Genomic DNA, 16,456 nt, shown 5'->3' with positions numbered 1-16,456 from the left:
ATACTCCCCAATGCCATTAGGCTTTAGAATTCAACCGCCAGGAGTAAGATATGTTAAAGTGCCGGGGTTGATTGTATTTAATGTATTTAAGTAAACTACTTTAAGAACTTTTTAAAAGCTATTATTAATGCTTTTTGAGAGAGTGATTTAGATGCATATCATATTTTTACTGAGTTAAGTATTGTATGTAATTAGTTTTGCTACAACAAGTGTATGGGACATTGGAAAAAATGTTGAATTTCCCCATGGGGATGAATAAAGTATCTATCTATCTATCTATCTATCTATCTATCTATCTATTTCAGAGTTACAAATGTCATTCCTACAATAACCTTTTCTCCTTAAGACCATAAGAACATAGAACATGGAAATCTGCAGCATATTACAGGCCCTTCGGCCCACAATGTTGTGCTGACCATGTAGCCTACTCTAGAAACTGCCTAGAATTTTCCTACCTCATAGCCCTCTATTTTTCTAAGCTCCATGTACCTATCTAAGAGTTGCTTAAAAGACCCTATTGTATCCCCCTATACCACTGTCGCCAGCAGCGTATTCCACGCACCCACCACTCTCTGTGTGAAAAACCTACCCCTGACATCCCTTCGGTACCTGCTTCCAAGCACCTTAAACGTATGCCCCTCATGTTAGCCATTTCAGCCCTGGGAAAAAGCCTCTGGCTACCCACAACCAATGCCTCTCAGCATCTTATATACTTCTATCACGTCACCTCTCATCCTCCGTCTCTCCAAGGAGAAAAGGCCAAGTTCACTCAACCTATTCTCATAAGGCATGCTCTCCAATCCAAGCAACATCCTTGTAAACCTCCTCGGCACTCTCTTTATAGCATCCACTTCCTTCCTGTAATGAGGTGACCAAAACTGAGCACAATACTCCAAGTGGGGTCTGACTAACATCTTACATAGCTGTAACATTACCTCATGGCTCTTGAACTCAATCCCATGGTTGATGAAGGCCAATGCACCGTATGCCTTCTTAACCACACAGTCAACCTGCGCAGCTGCTTTGAGTATCCTATGGACAGGGACGCCAAAATCTCGCTGATCCTCCATTCTGCCAAGCGTCTTACCATTAGTGTTATATTCTGATTTCAGATTTGACCTACCGAAATGAATCACTTCACACTTATGTGGGTTGAAGTCCATCTGCCACTTCTCAGCCCAGTTCTGTATCCTATCAATGTCCTGTTGTAACCTCTGACAACCCTCCAGACTATCCACAACACCCCCAACCTTTGTGTCATCAGCAAACTTACTAACTCATCCCTCCACTTCCTCATCCAGGTTATTTATACAAATCACAAAGAGGAGGGGTCTCAGAACAGATCCCTGTGGAACACCACTGGTCACCATCCTCCATGCAGAATACAAACCATCTACAACCACCCTTTGCCTCCTGTCGGCAAGCCAATACTGGATATTAGAGCAGAATTAGGCCATTCAGCCCAACGAGTCAGCTCTGCTTTTTCATCATGGCTGACCCATTTCCCTCTCAGCCCTATTCACCTGCCTTCTCCCCATATCCATTCATACCCTGACTAATCATGAGCCTATCAACCTCTGCCTTAAATGCACCCAGTGATCTGGCCTACACAGCCATCTGTGGCAGTGAATTCCACAGATTCACCACTCTCTGGCTAAAGAAATTCCTCCTCATCTCTGTTCTAAATGGATGTCTTTCTATTCTGAGGCTGTGCCCTCTGGTCCTAGACTCTTCCATTAAAGGAAACATCCTCTTCACATCCACTCTGTCTTGCTCATTCAATAGGTTGCAATGATATTTCCCCCCCACCCCGCTGGCCCTAAACCTTCAATCGCTCCTTGTATGATAATCCTATCATTCTTGTAAACATCCCCCCCCCCCCACTTCAGGGTCAGCACATCCTTTCTTAAATAAGGGGCCCAAAACTGTTCACAATACTCCAAGAGAGGCCTCACCAGTGCCTTATACAGCTTCAGCATTAAATCATTGCTTTTATATTCTAGTCTTCTCGAAGGCCAACATTGCATTTGCCTTCCTCACCACTGGCTCAACCTGCAAATTAACCTTTAGGGAACACAGCACAAGGACTCTAAATGCATTTGCACCTAGATTTTTAATTCTCACCCCATTTAGAAAATAGTCTATCCTTTTAATCCTGCTTAAAAGTACATGACTATACACTTTCCAATTCTGTATTCCATCTGCCCGCTCTTTGCCCATTCACCTAATCTGTCTTAGTCCTTCTGCAGCCTCTCTGCTTCCTCAACACTACCTGCCCCTCCACCTATCTTTGTATCATCTGCAAACTTGACCACAAAATCCTCAATTTCACCGTCCAAATCATTGAAATACAACTTTAAAAGAAGCAGTTGAAACACAGACCTTTGTGGAACATCATTAGTCATCAATGGCCAATCCGAAAAGGATCTCTTTATTCCCGTTCTTTGCCTCCTGCCAATCAGCCAATGCTCTATCCATGCTAAAATCTTTCCTGAGATACCCTTGGCTCTTTTCTTTAGCAGCCTCATGTGTGGTACCTCATCAAAACCATTCTAAAACAACATCCACTAAGTCTTCTTTATTTATCCTGCCTGTTATTTCTTCAAAGAATTCTAACAGATTTGTCTAGTAAAATTTTCCCTTGAGGAAGTCATGCTAGTATAGGCCTACTAGCCTTGTCATGTGCCTCCAAGTACCTCAAAATCACATCTTTAACTATCGACTCCAACATCTTCCCAACCACTGAGGTCAGGCTAACTGGCCTAGTATTTCCTTCCGTCAGCCTCCCTCCCTTCTTGAAGAGTGGAGTGACATTTGCAATTTTCCAGTCTGCTGGAGCCATGACAGAATCCATTGATGCTTGAAAGATCATTACTAATGCCTCCACAATGTACTCCAACAGGTCCAATGACTTATCTCCCTTCGGACCTTTCATTTCCCCAGAGTTCCCTAGTAATAGCAACTGCACTCACTTATGGTCCCAGATACTCTCGAACTTCTGGCATACTTCTAGTGTCTTCCTCAGTGAAGACTGATGCAAAATACTTATTCAGTTTATCCATCATTTCCAGTGGGCCACTATCAACTCTTGCCTCTCTTGTATTCTTCATATATCTGAAAAAACTTCTGAAACCATTTTCGATATTATTGGCCTAACTTTACCACCCTTAAGTTTTTTTTAGTTTCTTCAGTTCATTTTTTAAAAATTCCAAATCCTCTAACTTCCTATTAATTCTTACTATATTATATCCCTCCCTCTTGCTTCGATGTCGGCTTTGACTTCCCTTGCTAAACACAGTGGTGTCATCCTGCCTTTAGAATATTTCCTCTTCTTTGGGATGTATCTATCCTTCACTTTCCTAATTGCTCCCAGAAACTCCAACCATTGCTACACTGCCATCATCCCAGCTGGTGTCCCTTCTAATCAACTTTAGCCAGCTCCTCTCTCGTGCCTCTGTAATTCCCTATACTTCACAGTAGTACCGTTACATCTGACTTTAGCTTTTCTCTTTCAATTCTATCATATTATGATCACTGTTTCGTAAGGGTTCCTTTAGCTTAAGTTCCCTAATCATATCTGGTTCATTCAACAACACCCAATCCAAAATTGCTGATCTTCTGGTAGGCCCAACCACAAGCTGCTCCAAAAAGCCACGTCAGAGACATTCTACAAATTCTTTCTCTTGGGACCCAACAGCAACTTGATTTTCCCAATCCATCTGCATATTGAAATCCCCCATGACTAACATAACTTTATCTTTTGACATGCTTTTTCTCTCTCCCACTGTAAATCTTAGACCAAGTCCTATTGTTCTCCAGTATAAGTTCTTATTTGGATTTTCTGCAGGCTTCAGTTTGTATCTTTAAAATGTCATTCAAACTTATTTTGTGGAATTACTGAAACAGCCAAGCCAGAGTCCAATTCCACTTTATTTAATTTGCTGATCACTTCTGATGTAAGCCATATTGCTTGTCTATTGTTAGTTTGCACATTGTAAATCTCAAGACTACTTGGTGCTATCTCGCTCTCATCATTATCAGATTTTTCACCAACAGCATGCAGATTAGTGCTCTTTTTGAAACTGCAACTTGACTTTTTGGCTTTTTCTCTTTCCCGTGTAGTCCACTTATGTTTGACTGCCTGGGATACACTTTGTACGCGTCCAACTTTCTTGCATTTTCTGCAAGTTTTGCCTTTAATCTGCATTGGTTTGGTGTATGTGAGCCCCTGCCATAATGGTAACACAAATTGTTTGGCCAGGCACGCTTCTGTTTAGATGTTGCAATCTTCACACTCACTTTCATTCCTGACTACAACTCAATTGTGTTCACACAAAGTACACTGCAGATGCTGTGATCATCCAGCTTTTTTGTACGTGTCGATACTCCCCCACCCCTTGATCTTCCCTCTGATTGGTTTTTCACCTGGCACCTTCCCACCCTCCCCCACCTTCTTTATGGGGCCCCTGCCCCCTCCTTCTTCAGTCCTGACGAAGAGTCTCGGCACGAAACGTTGACTGCTCGTTTCCACGGATGCTGCCCGACCTGCTGAGTTCCCCCAGCTTGTTTGTACGCGTTAACTCAATTGTGTTTCCGTCTGCTGTTTCCATTGAAACAATAATTTCAACTGCTCTTTTGAATGCAAGTTGTGCTTCAGCTAGGAGCCGTTTTAAAATGCTTTCTTGTAAAGTAAACAATCCTTCCGTGCATCATTAAGCCCATTACCAAACTGACAACACTCAGACAACTTTTTCAACTCAGCCTGAAAGCGATTCCACTTGTGAAAACTAAAGCATTCTGCAATCCAGAATGGTTTCAGTTCTAAATGTTTCTGCATTACTTTCACAATATCAGTAAAGCTCATTTTGGCTGGTTTGGTTAGAACAGTCAAACTCCTAAGCAACTGTATGCTTTTAAAGCCAATGCACTCTCCAAAATTAGCACTCGCTTCTCATAGGCTATTCAATTTTCTCTCAACCATGCTCAATCTGCTCAGTATGAATGAAGCAGGTATCCATTGAGCATTCAAGTGTGTTTATCTTTCTGCTCCTTTTATGATTATTATCACCCAATACTCATTGTTTCTGAACTCATGAATTTTTCCATTTTCTGACTTCTTCTTACTCAATTATCTTTCCTTTTATGAAGAAAACATGCTGTTCTGAAGAAAAAAAATCATTCTGCGCTTCCAGCGTGAACTTGCCCTTAACAGAGGTGGCATTATGTGGGCATCGAGCAGCTTACCGTGCACCATGTGGGATGCCAACACATTCAGAAAATGTCAAGAGCAGCGCCCCTCCATCCCTGGGGATGGCCTGCATTGCCCTGGCAAAGGATTCATGTAGATTTTGTCATGGGCACCAATTTCTTGGTATTAGTGGCCAAAAGTCTTCTCAGTAGCCTCCGCTACATCCTCGCGTATTGTTGATACGTTGAGAAGCCTCTTCTCAGGGACTGGTGTTGCGTAACACGTAGTCAGTGACAAAGGGCCACAGTTTGTTGCAGAACAATTTCAGTCATTCCTGGAAATGAATGGAATAAGACTTTTTACACCTGCTTTGTACCACCCATCTACAAATGGCTTGGTGGTTGGTTTGTCCAGAGACTAAAGAATGCACTGCAAGCAACGTCAGCAGAACACGCTGCGCTGACACTGAATCAGAAGCTCGCCAATTTCATCTTTGCGTATCACAATGCAGCACCCTCCACGACCAGCAGCTCAGAGATACGCTGTTACTGGGTCATCCCTTGTTACTGGAACCTTCTCGAACCCAATCTCAGAAGAACTATGCAGGACGAGCAGCTGAGACAAGCCGAAGGTTCCTCAAACGAAGAGGTTCAATATTTCACTCCTGGTCAAGCAATCCTAGTGAGGGACTACTGAGGTGACCAGAAGTGGGTACTTGGAAAGATTAAGGACAGAACTGGACTACTCTCCTACACAGTGGAGATTGCGCCTCGAGATGACACATCAATAAGTTAAAGGAAGCAGAGTCAATTGTTAGAGAGGAAAGGTGGCTAGAACCACTTCCTGCAATCCCGGGGGCAAATCCTACACAGACAGGGGGCCAAAAACCTGAGATTGTTTCACAGCCACAAGTTTCTTCTGCCAAGTTGAGTGACCTTCCTCGTCAGGAAGGGTATTATCCCATAAGAGTAAGAAATCCTCCACAGCGATTAAATCTTTAGGCCTGAATGGGACAATTTAAAATTTACTATGCCTTGGATGTCAATATTGCAGGTGTATTATATAGTACAAGCCGAGATGCATTCTATATTGAGTTGGAGTTTATAGCTAAGCTGGGATAAGTGTTGTGTATTTTATATTGCATTAGTATCTGTGTAATATTGTAAATATATTGTTTGATTAAGCACTCTTCTTCATTTAAATAATTCATTATGGGTTACATGAATTAGAAAACTATAGAACACAAACAGGCCCTTTGGCCCATCCAGTTCATGCCAAGTCCTATCAACCCAGACCATATTCCTCCCATCCATGTATCCATTGCATTCACCACTTCCACAGGCAGCTCATTCCACACTCTCACGACCCTCTGAGTGAAGAAGTTTTCTCTCATGTTCTGCTTGAACATTTCACCTTTCACCCTTAACCCATGGCCTCTAGTTGTAGTCTCACCCAACCTCAGTGGAAAAAGTCTGCTTGTATCTACCCTATCTATATTCCCACCCCCCACCAAATAATTTTGTATACCTCTATCAAATCTCCTCTCAATCTTTAGCATTCTAGGGGGGAAATGTTCTAACGTATACAATCTTTCCTTAAAACTCAAGTCTTCCAGTCCCAGCAACATCCTTCTAAATTTTCTCTGTCCTCTTTCAATCTTACTTACATCTTTCCTGTCGGTAGGTGACCAAAACTGCACACCATACTCCAAATTAGGCCTCACCAACACCTTACACAGCTTCAACATAACATCCTCTTATATTCAGTACTTTGATCTATGAAGGCCAATGTACCAAATCCTTTCACAGGCCCTATCAACCTGTGACTCCAATTCCAGTGAATTATGAACCTGTATCCCCAGATCCGTTTGTTCTATCGTACCCCTCAGTGCCTTACCGCTCACTGAGTAAGACCTACCCTGGTTAAACCTCACAAAGTGCAATACCTCACACGCCTGCATGAAATTCCATCTGCCAATTTTCAGCCCATTCTCCAGCTGGTCCATATCCTGTCGCAAGTTTTGATAGTCTTCCCCACTGACCACGACACCCACAACCTTGCTGCCATCCACAAATTTGCTGATTTAGTTAACCACTTTATCATCCAGATCATTGACATAAATGACAAACAGCAATGGACCCAGCACCAACCCCTGTGGCATTCCACCAGTCACGGGCCTCCAGTCAGAGGGCAACCATCTACTACCAGTGTCCAGCTTCTCCCACAAAGCCAATGTCTAATCCAATTTAATGCCTCACCTAGAATGCCAAGCAACTGAAACTTCTTGACCAACGCCCCATGCAGGACCTTGCCCAAAGCCTTGCTAGAGTCCATGTAGACAAAATCCACAGCCTTTCCTTCATCAATTTTCCTGGTAACTGATGCACCATCAATAACTCTGAGACGTGAGTTAAGATAGGCTTTAATTGGCTGGAAGAAAGCACAAGCAGCAAGTGACCACCACAAAACATCCTGGAGACTGAGGAAGGGGCTGTGCCTCCAATCGCCTTTATACCGGGGTCCGTGGGAGGAGCCACAAGAGCAGTCAGCAGGGGGGCGTGTCCAGACAGGTATATGTAGTTCACCACAGTAACATCCTCAGAAAAAAAAATTGGTTAGACATGAACTACCGCACACCAAGTCATGCTATCCCTACTCAATCTCTGTCTATCCAAACACCTTCCATTAACTTTCCCACTACTGACGTCAGACTTACCAGCCTATAATTTTCTGGTTTATTCTTAGAGCCTTTCATAAACAACGGAACAACATTAGCTATCCTCCAATCCTCCAGCACCTCACCTGTTTTTAAGGATGATTTAAATATCTCAGCTAGGGCCCCAGCAATTCTGCACTTGCCTCCCACGGGGTCAAAGGCTACACCTTGTCAGGCCCTGGGGATTTCTCCACCCAGCGTACATTGCGACACTACCCAATGATACATGCGTGCCTCACTTAAAGTAAAAACAAAGTTAAACTTACATTCCTGATTGAGTCTTTTCCTTGCAATTAGGTTTATGCTTTAGAGTTACAAATCTTATTTTATGGCACAAATAAAAGTATGATTAGATCAAGAGGTGTGAAGGTCTTAAGTTCTGGGTGGACTCTGATGGAGTCACCACCTCTTTGTGGGAGAAGCCCGAGAGTGGACGCAGAAGAATGCCCCTCCGACTGGAGGTCTGTGACTAGTGTTGAGCTGCAGGGATCAGTGCTGGGTCCAGTGTAGTGTGTCATCTATATCAATGATCTGGATGATAATGTGGTTAACCAGATCGGCAAATTTGCGCATGACACCAAGATCGGGGGTGTAGCGGACGGTGAGGGGGGCTATCATGGCCTGCAGTGGGATCTGCTTCAGCTGGAAAAATGGGCAGATGGAATTTAATGCAGACAAGTGCGAGGTTTTGCACTCCAGTAAGTCTTACACAGTGAACGGTAGGGCACCGAGGAGTGCGGTAGAACAAAGGGATCTGGGAATACAGGTACATGATTCGTTGAAAGTGGCGTCACAGGAAGATAGGGTCGTAAAGAAAGTTTTTGACACATTGGCCTTCATAAGTCAGTTTGTATACAGAAGACGGGATGTTATATATAAGAAGTTGGTGAGGCCTAATTTGGAGTATTGTAGGCAGTTTTCGTCATCTACCTACAGGAAAGATTGAATAGGTTAGGACTGTATTCTTTAGAACACAGAAGAACATACAAGGTAAATGGTAGGACACTGAGGAGTGCAGTAGAACAGAGGGATCTGGGAATACAGATACATAATTCCCTAAAAGTGGCATCACAGGTAGATAGGGTCGTAAAGAGAGCTTTTGGTACATTGGGCTTTATAAATCAAAATATTGAGTATAAGAGTTGGAATGTTACGGTGAGGTTGTATACGAAATTGGTGAGGCCGAATTTGGAGTATTGTGTGCAGTTTTGGTCACCTAATTACAGGAAGGATATTAATATGGTTGAAAGATTGCAGAGAAGGTTTACAAGGATGTTGCCAGGACTTGAGAAACTGAGTTACAGAGAAAGGTTGAATAGGTTAGGACTTTATTCCCTGGAGCGTAGGAGAATGAGGGGAGATTTGATAGAGGTGTATAAAATTATGATGGGTATAGATAGAGTGAATGCAAGCAGGCTTTTTCCACTGAGGTTAGGGGAGAAAGAAGCCAGAGGGTGAAGGGGGAGAAGTTTAAAGGGAACATTGTGGGGGTTCTTCACACAGAGAGTGGTGGGAGTGTGGAATGAACTGCCAAATGAAGAGATAAATGCAGGCTCACTTTTAACATTTAAGAAAAACTTGGACAGGTACATGGTTGAGAGGGGTATGGAGGGGTATGGTCCTGGTGCAGGTCAGTGGGACTAGGCAGAAAAATGGGTCGGCACAGCCAAGAAGGGCGGAAGGGCCTGTTTCTGTGCTGTAATGTTCTATGGTTCCAAGACTAAGAGAAGATTTGAAAGAGGTATACAAAATTATGAGGGGTATAGACTGTTCTGTGCCCTTTATGTAGTCCCGTGTAGGTCTGAAGTCTAATGTTGTTTTGTGCTGTCTCACATAGTCTAGTGTTGTTTTGTGTTGTTTCATGTAGCACCAGGGTCCTGGAGGAACGTTGTTTCGTTTTTACTGCATACCGTACCAGCAGTTATGGTTGAAATGACAATAGAAGCGACTTGACTTGACTTGACTTGATAGAATAAAAGCAAGCTGGCTTTTTCCACTGGGGCTGGGTGGCAATACAACCAAGGATCATGGGTAAGGGTGAAAGGTGAAAAGGTTAAGGGGAAGCTTCTTCGCTCAGAGGATGGTGAGAGTGTGGAATGAGCTGCCAGCGGAAGTGGTCCGTGCGAGCTCAAATTCAACGTTTAAGAGAAGTTTGGATAGGTACATGGATGGTAGGGGTATGGAGGGCCGTGGTCCAGGTGTAAGTGGTTGGGTGTAGGCAGTTTAATTGGTTGTTGGCATGGACTAGCTGAGCCACAGGGTGTGTTTCTGTGCTGTACTTCTCTGTGAATCTTTTGGCACCGACCAAGCAAGACCTACACTAGAAACAGTACCACTCCCTTCTACAGATGAACCACGGAGAGCATTCTGACTGGTTGCATCACTGTCTGGCATGGAGGTTCCAATGCACAGGATCGGAAAAAAGCTGCAGAGGGTTCTAAACTCCACCAGCTCCAGCCTGGGCTCTAACTTCCCCGCCACCGGGGAGCATCTTCAAATCACTTCCCACTGCCGCACCATAGATCCCCTTTTCAATTGCTTTGAACTTTACCTCCGTGTGACAGGTTCCTTTCGCTGTGGAGTGTTTCGGCTCTTTGAAAGTCTCAGTGTCAATTATAACCTCAAGCAAAAGCACTTTCTGAAGTAAGCACCCAATCTGCTGCAAGACTGCCTCTGGCATATTAATGACGGATTTATTACGCCCCTCATGCAATAAAATCATGCTCTGCAAATCCCCAGGAACGTCTGATGTGAGGCCCCAGTGGAGAAGGCAGAAAACGAGCACTCAGTGAATCAGACTGCTTTTGTATTCCACACAAGCACCAAGTCTGACTCCCAGCACAGCCCGATGTTGGAATTAAATTCTTTGAAGAATTCTGCAAGAACACTCTTAATCCTCTACCCTTTGTCATCGAGTGAAGGATTTGTATTAGTGAGTATTTTAAGTAATCAAACACCTATCTGAAGGCTCAGTCAGTATCTGACTGCACTACTGATAATGCTGGTACATACTTGAGAACTCTTGAGATGGTTATCTTGTTGCACAGAATTTACTTTTCAGAAGAGGCAACACATTGTTGGAGAAGGCTCATTTTATCATCGCTGCTAAACTGAAAAGACCCTGACCATGTAGAGTGGATGCATAGACCCCTACCTCTGTCTTTACCTTTCCAGGCAAGAGATTCCACTAATCTTGAGATGTTTTGCCTCACCCCCGATGGGGGTAATGTTGGGGCTTTAAAACAACTCTCGTGGCAAAATGTAATATTGGTTCTGCAGATGTGACATGTGCCTCTCAAAGACCAGCCCTACACCTCCATTGTGAGGGGTGGAAATGGGTAAGGCCGGTCTGCTGAAGCTGTACAGGCCAATAATGGACTGCAAAACCATTGATGAACTCCAACCATACCATCAACTTCAGAGGACAATGGAGACGGGAGGTCATCGATGGCCTACGCTCCACTTAAGAGCTAAACACGTAAGTAAGTAGGTAAGATGGAACGTGTAAAGCTTTCCAACTGACTGCATCATCATCTAATATAGAGGCACCAGTGTCCAGGTTCGGAAAAAGCGTCAGAGTATTACAAACATATTAAGGAGCCTCACCATCCAGGATATGCTCTCTTCTCATTGCTACCATCAGGACCCTAAAGACAGTTTAGAAACATTGTCTTTCCTTCTGCTATGAGTCTATGAACACTACCTCACCAATTTTATGTGCTTATAGCTTTATAGTCTAATGTCAGTGGTAGGGAGATTACTGGGAAAAATAATCTCCCAGGGGCAGAATTAATCTACACTTTGATGGGCAGGGATTCTTTTTCCTGTGGGCATACAGTACTTAACAAATCTATAGAACAGTAACTGTAAACAGGATTAACGATCAACAAATTGTGCAAATGCAAATAGAAATAAATAAAGAGCATGGAATAATAAGTTAAAGAGTCCTTAAAGTGAGATCATTGGTTGTGGGAACCCCAGAAATAGAATGAGTGTAGTTATCTCCCTTTGATCAGGAGTCTGATGGTTGAGAGGTAGTAACAGTTCTTGAACTTGGTGTTGCAAATCCTGAGGTACTTGGACCTTCTACCTGAGGGCAGCAGCGAGAGAAGTGCTTGGGTTGGGTGGTGAGGATCTTTGAAGATGGATGCTGCTTTTCTACGATGTTTCACTCTGTAATTCATGAAATGCTGTATACCAATGAGAATAAACTTGATTTTAACTCTATCGGTTAACGATCACTGCTGTTTTAAGGTTATACTGTACTATTTGACTGCAATCTGCCTGACCTGCTGAGTTCCTCCAGAATTTTGTGTGTGGCTGTATTTGACCTATTTCTGACTGTGTTGGCGTGTGGCCAAGTGGTTAAGGTATTCGTCTAGTGATCTGAATGTCGATAGTTCGAGCCTTGGTTGAGGCTCTGTGTGTGTCCTTGAGCAAGGCACTTAACCACACATTGCTCTGTGATGACACCGGTGCCAAGCTGTATGGGTCCTAATGCCCTTAATGCCCTTCCCTTGGACAACATCAGTGGCATGGAGAGGGGAGACTTGCAGCTTGGGCAACTGCCGGTCTTCCATAAAAAAAAACCTTGCCCAGACTTGCGCCCTGAAACCTTTCCAAAGGCGCAAATCCATGGTCTATCGAGACTAACGGAGGCCTACACTGCTGACTGTATATGGCGACAATATTTAGTTTAGAAAATTCAAGACACTGCATAGCTCTCTGAGTAAAAGGTTCAGGAATAATCTTGTGAACTCTTACTTCATAAATAAGTTCCCTTTGTTTGCAAGTTTAACCTACCAGCCTTTTCAGTGCCTTTGAGTTATATTTTTGAGAGAAAAAGATTCAGATTCATTTTTCTACAGAAGTGGTTTGCCATTGCCTTCTTCTGGATAGTGTCTTTACAAGATAGGTGACCCCAGCCATTATCAATACTCTTCAGAAATTCATTCATTCTTGGTCTTTGAGTTGAGAGGATGAACGGCCTCTGCACTGTAGGGATCTCGCTGAAGACTCACTAGTGCAGCAGCTAGGTAGCGTTTCTTGGATAATGATCAGTAACGGGATTTCATCCCTTTCTTAGAACATCACCATCATCACTATGTGCCTTGTCATATGACACAGACGATCTTGGTCTTTCTATGACCATGATTGCTCTTGGCAAGTTTTTCTACAGAAGTGGTTTGCCATTGCCTTCTTCTGGGCAGTGTCTTTATAAGACAGGCGAGTATAAATACTCTTCAGAGATTGCCTGGCGTCAGTGGTCACATAACCACGACTAGCGATATGCACCAGCTGCTCCTACGACCATCCGTCACCTGCTTCTCGTGATCCTGATCGGTGGGGGGGGGGGGGGGCTAAGCAGGTGCTACACCTTGCCCAAGGGTGACCTGCAGGCTAGCGGAGGGAAGTGGCACCTTACACCTCCTTTGGTAGAGACGTATCTCCACCCTCCCACCCCACTTGTCACCAGGTTCGGATACGGCCCAAGTGCGGAGTGAGAGACACTGAAGCGGGTCGATAGTTCGCAGACTTTAATGCGAACAATGTTAAAGGGAAAGAAAACAATAAACACCAGGCCAAACAGGGTCATTAACTAAAACTGTCAAATGGAAAATGAAGCCTACACTGCGGCTGAAAAGAATAACTAAGAATTAAACGAATACCGCGAGTCTTTGGAGTCAGTTGACTCAGCAGTCCGATTTCTCAGGCAAGGCGGAATGCAAGTGTTGCTGTGTCCAAGTCTTGACAAATACTACGATGGAACAAATGGAGTTAATTATTATCACAATGAAATAATAATTAGCTGACACGTGCATATTCACGAGCGCAATTGCCGAATCTGCTGTGCTGCCGAATCCATGGTTGTGACACTACCATCCTGATTTCCCAGTTTTTCCACCTGATTTCCCTTTTCCTTAAAATACTTATCAAATGGTTTGGGATTTTCCTTAATCTTGCCTATCAGTGATATCCAGTGCCCCCCATGTCACCTGTCTCCTACACTTTCCGTGGTTCTGTTTTTCATTCCTTATACCTGCCAAATGCTTCAGGAAAAATGCTGCGACTGTCCAAGGGAACTTTGAAAGTATTCTTGAATCCTTTTTTTCCATTTGACCTCACATCCTCTTTTCCTGATGGAGCTGGGAAGGTAAAGCAGGAGACTGGTGTGGCTGCACAAACAAAATGGCCTGCCCATTGTAGCCAAGCAGCTGACACGCCAGTGACCTTGAGAGGTCTAATCTTGCACTTGCATAACCTCTCTACACCCGCAAAAAGAATAAGGATTCCAATACCTGGGGAGGCATCGTAACGTTGCAATTAGCATTGGACTATTACAGCGCTGCCAATCTGGGTTCAATTCCTACCGCAGTCTGTATGTCTCCCCGTGACCATGTGGGTTTCCTCCGGGGGCTCCGGTTTCCTCTCACGTTCCAAAAACGTACAAGTTAGTAGGTTAATTGGTCACCTGGATGTAATTGGGTGGGGGCGGAGGGGCCTGTTACTGTACTGTATTTCTAACTTTTAAATAACGGCACCAATTCCAACCCCGTTCCCTGTCGTAGGTGGAAACAAGCTGAAAAACATGGGAATCTGAAGGTCAGGCTGCATCGCTGGAGGCAAAGGGACGATCAATATTTTCTACTGAAAGCCTGCATCGTGTCTGAAAGTGTGTAGCGGAGGTAGACAGCAAAAAGAGCTGAGGGGAGGGAGGAACCCTTCTTTCACCCACTCGCCTTTCCCCACCCAGCTCAATCTGCTGAACAACATCAAGTGAGTTCAAGCTTATTGTCATTTAAATACTTACATGTATACCGTTAAATGAGACAACGTTTCTCCGGACCAAGGTGTAAAGCATTGTAGTACACATAACACACAATAACTTACGAAAGTAAGGATAAAATCTACAGGTGAATTACACATAAATAAACAAATTAAAGTACATAAATTAAAGACTGTAAGGTACAGAAGAGATAAATTAGTGACACTTCAAATGCAATGCGACAGGAAGTTCAGGAGCCCAGTGGCCTGAGGGTAGAAACTGTTTCCCATCCTGGCTGTTCTCGGAGTCTCCTGCCTGATGGTAGGACGTCAAAGAGGATGCTGGATGGATGGGTGGGATCCTTGATAATACTAAGAGCCCTACGTATGCAGCGCTCCTGGTAAATGGCCTCAATGGACGGTAGGGAGACCCCTCAGATCCTCTCAGCTGTTCTCACAGTCCTTACAAGGGTCTTCTGGTCCGAAGCTCTGCTGTTTCCATACCAGATGGAGATGCAGCTTGGTAGGATGCTCTAAATGGCTCCTGAGTCTCACCCAGTCTTGTGCCCTCTCGTCCTAGACTCCCCCACCATGGGAAACATCCTTTCCACATCTACTCTGTCTAGGCCTTTCAACATTGGAAAGGATTCATTGAGATCCCCCTCATCCTTCTAAATTCCAGTGAGTACAGACCCAGAGCCATCGAACGTTCCTTGTATGATAACCCTTGAATCATCCTTGTCTGGATGATTTCTGGACCCTCTCCAATGCCAGCACATCTTTTCTTAGATGAGGAGCCCAAAACTGTTCATAATACCCAAGGCCAGACCTCACCAGTGCCTTATAAAGCCTCAGCATCACATCCCTGCTCTTGTATTCAAGACCTCGTGAAATGAATGTTAACATTGCATTTGCCTTCCTCACCACCGAGTCAACCTGCAAATTTCAGCACAAGGATTCCCAAATCCCTTTGCACCTCAGATTTTTGGAGTTTCTCCCCGTTTAGAAAATAGTCTGCACATTTATTTCTACTACCAAAGTGCATGACCATGCATTTTCCAACATTGTATTTCATTTGTCACTTTCTTGCCCATTCTCCTAATCTGTCTAAGTCCTTCTGCAACCTACCTGTTTCCTCAACACTACCTGCCCCTCCACCAATCTTCGTGTCATCTGCAAACTTGGCAACAAAGTCATCTATTCTATCATCTAAGTCATTAATATACAGCATAAAAAGAAGCAGTCCCAACACCGACCTCTGCATAACACTGCTAGTGACCGGCAGCCAACCAGAAAATGATCCTTTTATTCCCACTTGCTGCCTCCTACCTATCAGTCAATGCTCTAACCATGTTAGTAACTTCCCTGTAATACCATGGGCTCTTTACTTGTTAGGCAGCCTCACGTGTGGCACCTTGTCAAAGGCCTTCTGAAAATCCAAGTGCACAATATCCACCAATTCTCATTTGCTTGTTATTTTGCTTGTTATTTCTTGTTATTTGTCAGGAGAGATTTTCCCTTAAGGAAACCATGCTGACTCCAGCCTACTTTATCATGTGCCTCCAAGTAATTTGGTAGCAGCCTCACGTGTGGCACCTTGTCAAAGGCCTTCTGAAAGTTCAAATATACAACATCCACTGAATCCCCTTTATCTATCTACTTGTAATCTCCTCAAAGAATTCCAACAGGTTCATCAGGCAAGATTTTCCCTTAAGGAAACCATGCTGACTTTGTCCTATCTTGTCCTGTGTCACCAAGTATTCCATCACTTCATCCTTAACAATTCA

This window comes from Hemitrygon akajei, chromosome 24 (assembly GCF_048418815.1).
Source record: "Hemitrygon akajei chromosome 24, sHemAka1.3, whole genome shotgun sequence".
In the NCBI taxonomy this organism is placed as follows: domain Eukaryota; kingdom Metazoa; phylum Chordata; class Chondrichthyes; order Myliobatiformes; family Dasyatidae; genus Hemitrygon; species Hemitrygon akajei.
The sequence above is the reverse complement of the archived record's forward strand: the minus strand, read 5'-3'. Positions refer to the sequence as shown.